We start from the raw sequence: 7,077 nt of genomic DNA, 5'->3' as shown, positions 1-7,077 counted from the left end.
GACTTCTCTTAGTCTGGTCTGATGATCTCTTCTCTCAGGGGAAGACATTTTCCTAAGAGCATCTGACCCCATTGAGACTCTAGAGTGTTGAGAGTCCCTGGACAGGGATCTCCTCCTCCTGATCTCAGTTTCAAGCCTGCTTGGGGGTCTGTATGGGGCTATGCCCACTCCAGCCCCATGTAGGCTTAGGTTGGTCTGGCTAAGTACTAGGCCCTCTCCAGTCCCATGTAATTTTAAGTTAGCCTGGCTAAGTGATCAACTAGAGTGCTAACATTCAGAACTTAAGGCAAATGTGTGACACATCTGAATGCCTTCTTGATGGAATCAAAGTAAAAAACTGAAAGTATTTTCTACTGAGGAGACTGTAGTAAATGAGGAAATTAGTAAACTTCATAAAAATAAGTCTCCCAGATGTGGGTCCTGTGCTCTCCATGCAAGGAAAAATAAAGTAGGGAACCTCGAGTTCACTCACTACTGAACGCGCACTCTTAAGTGCATCACTGCTAGTATATATATATAATACATATTTAAATTTCAAACTAAACCACATTCACTGGATGATGTCATCAGTGATGTCCCTGACCATGTCAGGAATGATGTAATATGTAACATCATCAGCAGTGCATTGCGGGCGCGCGAGTTATAGTTAGCAGAACTAACTATAACGGAGGAATTTCTATGGTTTTGTACGAGTGAAATGTCCAGCTAACTGTACCGCCCCTGAAACCTATGGTTTTTTCTGTGAATATATATATATATATATATATATATATATATATATATATATATACATATACATATACATATATATATATATATATATTCACTGAAAAAACCATAGGTTTCACACCAGTTATAGTTAGGAATTAGCATTTAAAAAACCTATTAAATTCACTAAAAAAAACATAGGTTTCACATCAGTTATTGTTAGCTGGAAATTTTACTGACATAAAACCATTGAAATTCCACGTTATAGTTAGTTGGACTCACTATAACTTGCGCGTGTAATGCACTGCTGATGACGTCACATATTACATCACTCATGACATGGTCAGTAACATCACTCATGACATCACTGATGACACCATCCAGTGAATGTGTGCCTTTCTGAAAAATAAATATGTTTTATATATGTATATGTAAAGGTCGATGGAAGAATAAATGTTTAAATAAGTGTGTAAATGGATGTTTTTTAAAAAAAAAATGATTGGTTAACTGGCTTATTAAGTGTATCTTAGTGAATACATATATTAACGAGTAATGTTTAAATATTTAAATATATGTATCAGTGTTTCACTTTGTGTATAAATGGCTGCATGGGTTGGTGAGTAGCTACATGTGTGTGTATATGGGTTATTAGATGTTTTTTTAGCATCAGTATGAGTGTCTGTATGGTTTGGTGGGAGTGTTACTTAGCACATAGATGCATCAATGACTGACTCACTGTTTGTATGTGTTTTGAAGACGGCATATGTGCAGGACTGTATGGGTGGATGAGTGTGTATATGCGTGTGTTAGTAAGTGAATGACTGTCTCATTAGTGTCTTTATCAGTAACTACATATGTTTTAATCTAGTATATGTGAGTATTGATGTATATGAGTGAGTATATGTGAGAGTGAGAGATTGAAAGAGTTCGTGTTTAAATAAGTATGTGTTTCTATAAGTGATTGTTTAAGAGAGTAAGTATGTGTAAGTTTCCTTAGAAGTAAGGTGGTAGTGTGTGTATAGCTGTATATGCAAATAAATGGATGTTCAATAGTTTATTTGCATGTGTGAGTATGTGTGTGAGTAACTTTTGGATGTCTGTCGGTGTGTAACAGGATGTATAGGTGTATCACTACATATGATGAGTGTATATATGTATGAGTGACTATATAGAACTGTTGGTGAATGAGTGAATGTGTATATAGATGGTGGAATTATTGAATTGGTTGTTGTAACTGGTATGGGTATCTCCATTTTTAAAAAAAATTTAATTTATATTTTTCAATATGTGTTTCATGGGTTACATTACAGTGAAAGGAGGTCTGTCACTCTGTCACAAGGATGATGTCATGAGTGATGTCATGAGTGATGTCACTGACCATGTCATGAGTGATGTAATATGTGACGTCATCAGCAGTGCATTACACGCGCAAGTTATAGTGAGTCCAACTAACTATAACGTGGAATTTCAATGGTTTTATGTCAGTAAAATTTCCAGCTAACTATAACTGATGTGAAACCTATGGTTTTTTTAGTGAATTTAATAGGTTTTTTAAATGCTAATTCCTAACTATAACTGGTGTGAAACCTATGGTTTTTTCAGTGAATTTCATAGGTTTTTTAAATGCTAATTCCTAACTATAACTGGTCTGAAACCTATGGTTTTTTCAGTGAATTTCATAGGTTTTTTTCATGCTAATTCCTAACTATAAGTCTCACTTTATAAGTAAGACTCTTAGCGCTCTAGTTGTTTAGAACACTCTGGTACATTCTGTCATTAGGCTACAGTTGGGCTATATTTGAGCTATATTTTTTTTTGTCTCTGGTGGCCATCTTTGGGCTACATTGGGCTACATTGGGCTACATTTGGGCTACATTTTGGCTCTAACTTATATATAGCCCAATGTAGCACAATACATATTTTTTCAAAGTTAATTTTCGTAAAAAACACTTAAGAATAGGGCTACCAGGCCCTACAATTTTTCCCATTTTTTAAATTATTTTCTATTTTTTATTTTTGGAGCGCTCCCGGTGCGCGCCCCGGGGAGCACCCTGAAAAGCGTACTTCTATAAAGCGCCCCGGGGCGCGCTCCGGGGAGCATCCCGTAAGCGCCAATATCGCGAACGAAACCATGATCGTGACGTATCGCGTAGCCGCGTCCGCGTGATACGCACGGCGTAAGCGCACTCGGAAGTACTCGAGCGAATACGATCGCGCAACGTAAACATCCGACGCGCATACGCGACGCGACCCGGGGCGCGCCCGGGGGCGCGTAGCGTAAGCGCGTCGGGTCATGTGACCTGAAAATAACACTTTTCAGTGGTTCATAACAGTTTTGATTTCATAATGATGAAGCCCCTGGTGTTGTGACCTGAAAATAACACTTCTCATTGGTTCAGGACAGTTTTTTTTTCCAAATGATGAAAGACCCCACCTTTTTTCCTTATTCTGACTTTGTCCTTTGACTTAGGAAGACCTGTTTGTACCTCTCTGTACCTTTTTGATCTTTATAATGGCTTCAGTAGCAGCAGCAGCTGGTGCATCTGCCCCACCACCACCACCACAACAACTAAGAGGACCAGCTCAAGATTACATTGGTGGTCAACAAGAGGAGGAGGAGGAAGAGGAAGAGGAGGATGGTGGAAGATGGCTGCCTGAACAAAATACCCCATACAAGCCCAAGTCACACATTGTATGGGAGTTTTTTTCACTCCCAGAGGGCAAGAAAAAAGTGAATGCGGCCAAGGAAACTTGCCTAATCTGTAAGGAAGAACTCTCAAGGGGCAACCCAAACAAAAAATATTCCTTTGGTAACAATACCATGATTCGACATATGACCCGTAAGCACCCTAACAACTATTCTCGTGCAGAGCTCAGGGAACTGGCCAGTAACCTCCCCCAGTCTTCAAGGACCACCTCCCAAAGAAACAAACCCACTTCATCGGGACCAGAAACATCAGAGATGATGCCTTGTATTCAGCCACGATTTGCTGATTTTAAAATCACTTGTACTGCATGTGGCAAGCTTATAGCCTATGGTGAAAAGAGCGTAAAGCTCATCGTCCTTGCAGGTGACAATCACAAGTGCCCCAAAAGAAGTAATTTCTTTTGGTTTTTTGTTTTTTTGCTCCAGTTGAGCCAGTTTCAATTCCCTTTTTTTGTTTCTCCCCCTAAAAAAATACTAAAAAAATATAAAACTGTTTTGAAAAGCCAAAAAAAGTAAAAAATGTTCAAAAAACACAAAAAAAATATAAAACAACAAAAAGAAGAAAAAAAAAAGTTCTTTTTAGAACTACCTCCAATTTCTAAAAAAAGGCTTCATTTTTTAAAAACTCTGTCATTCTTTTTTCCTCATAGTACGCTCCCCGGTCCGCTCCACGGTGCGCGTACCGGGCGCTCCCCCCGCGCAAAACGAAAAAAATAATAATATTTTAAATGCCCCGCGGGGCCCTTTTATAGCCCCCACATCAAACCTAGGGGGTCAGAGGGGGTCTATCCCTGACGCCTTATGGTCATTTCCCCCTTTGTTTTAGCCACCTCTTGTGTCTCGATTTTACCGAGACACAAGATGGCGGCCGTTCCGGACTGTTTCGAATGTTTACAGACACCCGAGAGCCAATCAGCTTTCCGTGCGCACCTCGCGTGGCGCGCCCGGAGCGCTCCCCGGGGCGCGTACCGGGGCGCTGCCATAGATATATATATTTTTTTGAACCTAAATTACTCAAAATCCACTGGAGCACATATCTTGAGACATAGCAAAGGCACATAGGGCTACCAGTCCCTACAATTTTGCCAAATTTGGTGGAAATCCATTCAGCCGTTCGGGCTAAAAGTGAAATCGACCGCCCTATGGAAATTAACATGGGGAAAACGCGTTTTGGGACCCCCCTTTTATCTCGGCCCCCGCTTGACGAATCCCCCCAAACTTTTAGGGAAGGACCGGAACGCCGCAAGGCCATTTTGAGAAAATTTTCAGTCAGATTCGTCAAGCGGCGCCAAGGTTATTCCAAATAGAATTTTGAGATTTAACATAGAAAAAAATCCTAACTATAACTACCTACTGGCGACCGCCAGTAGGTAATATATATATATATATATATATATATATATATATATATATTCACTGAAAAAACCATAGGTTTCACACCAGTTATAGTTAGGAATTAGCATTTAAAAAACCTATTAAATTCACTGAAAAAACCATAGGTTTCACACCAGTTATAGTTAGCTGTAAATGTTACTGACATAAACCCATTGAAATTCCCACGTTATAGTTAGTTGGACTCACTGTAACTTGCGCGTGCAATGCACTGCTGATGACGTCACATATTACATCACTCTTGACATGGTCAGTGACATCACTCATGACATCACTGATGACACCATCCTTGTGACAGAGTGACAGACCTCCTTTCAGTGTGATGTAACCCTTGAAACACATATTCAAAAATAGAAACTAACATTTTCAAAAAATGGAGATACCCATTCCAGTTACGGCCCGGTGCGCGAAACGTAAGCGCGCCGGAGCGCGTAACGTAAGCGCATCGGGACATGTGACTTGAAAATAACACTTTTCATTGATTCTCATCATTTTTTTTCTCCAAATAATGAAAGCCCCCTCCTTTTTTGCTCATTCTAACTTTCTTCATTGAGAGAGCAAGAGCTATTTTTGAGCAAACAATGGCATCACTTGTAGCTGCAGCTGGTGCCCCCCCACCACCACCACCACCACCAAGAAAAGAAGGTCCACCACCACAGTTTCTTGGAGGACAAGAAGAAGAGGAGGAAGAAGAGGAGGAGGAGGAACAACCAAGGCGCTTCCTGCCTGAAGAACCAAGGCAAAGGCACGTTAAAGTGCACTTTATTTGGCAATTCTTTTCTTTTCCTGAAGACCAGAAAAAGGTGAACGCCCCCAAAGTCACCTGTCTTATTTGTGGCAAAGTCCTCTCCAGGGGCAATCCCAAAAAGAAATATTCTTTTGGTAATTTTACCATGATCCGCCACATGGAGAGGTGGCATCCAAATAACTTAGCCCAGGCTGAAGTACAGGAACTTCGAAACAACCCACCCCCTGTGGCCAGCACCTCCTCTACTGTACACTCACTTTCTGGTCCTGAAGCACGCCAAATGGTGCCAAATGTTCAACAAAAATTTGGCACCATCAAAATTGTTTGCATTTTCTGTGGCAAAACATTATGTTATTGTGAACTTAGTGTCACCTTAATAAATAATGCTGTGGACAACCACCAATGCACCAATGCAGCAAGAAAAGGAAGCAGTAATTCTTTTCTTTTTTTTTGCTCCTGTTGAGCCATTTCCAATTCCCTGTTTTTTGTTTGTTCCCCTCAAAAAACAGAAAAAAATATAAAATTGTTCAAAAATACAACAAAAAAAAGTTCAGAAAAATAATAAAAAAAATATAAAACAACAAAAAGAATAAAAAAAAGTTCTTTTCAGAACTACCTCCCATTTATAAAATATTGCTAAAAATTTTAAACTCTGGCATTCTTTTTTCTCTTTTGTGCGCTTCCCGGTGCGCTCCCCGGTGCGCGTACCGGGCGCTCCCTCTGCGAAAATCGAAAAAAAAAATCATTTTTTTGCCCAGCGGGGCCCTTTTATAGCCCCACATCAAACCTAGGAGGTCAGGGGGGGTCTACCCTGCCCCCTTATGGTCATTTCCCCCTTTGTTTTGGCCACCTCTCATGTCTCGATCCTACCGAGACACATGATGGCGGATGCTCCGGACTGTTTCGAATGTTTACAGACACCCGAGAGCCAATCAGCTTTCTGTGCGCAAGTCGCGTGGCGCGCCCAGAGCGCTCCCCAGTGCGCGTACCGGGGTGCTGCCATAGATATATATATTTTTTTAACCTAAATTACTCAAAAACCACTGGAGCACATATATTGAGACATAGCAAAGGCACATCGGGCTACCAGTCCCTACGATTTTGCCTAGTTTGGTGCAAATCCATTCAGCCGTTCGGGCTAAAAGTGAGTTCGACCGCCCTATGGAAATTAACATGGGGAAAACACGTTTTGGGACCCCCCTTTTATCTCGGCCCCCGCTTGACGAATCCCCACGAAACTTTCAAGGAAGGACCGGAGCTTCGCGAGGCAAATTTGAGGAAGTTTTCAGGCAGATTGGTCAACCGGCGCCAAAGTTATTCCAAATAGAATTTTGAGATTTTGCATTGAAAAAAATCCTAACTATAACTACCCACTGGCGACCGCCAGTAGGTAATATATATATATGTATATATATATATATATATATATATATATATATATATATATACTAGCAGCCCGTCCCAACGTTGTCTGGGTATGAATTACTGCCGGTCAGCAGTATATTGTTTTGTAGGATTTCGT

This window comes from Lissotriton vulgaris, chromosome 8 (genome assembly GCF_964263255.1).
Source record: "Lissotriton vulgaris chromosome 8, aLisVul1.2, whole genome shotgun sequence".
Lineage (NCBI taxonomy): Eukaryota > Metazoa > Chordata > Amphibia > Caudata > Salamandridae > Lissotriton > Lissotriton vulgaris.
This window is presented reverse-complemented; position numbering follows the sequence as displayed.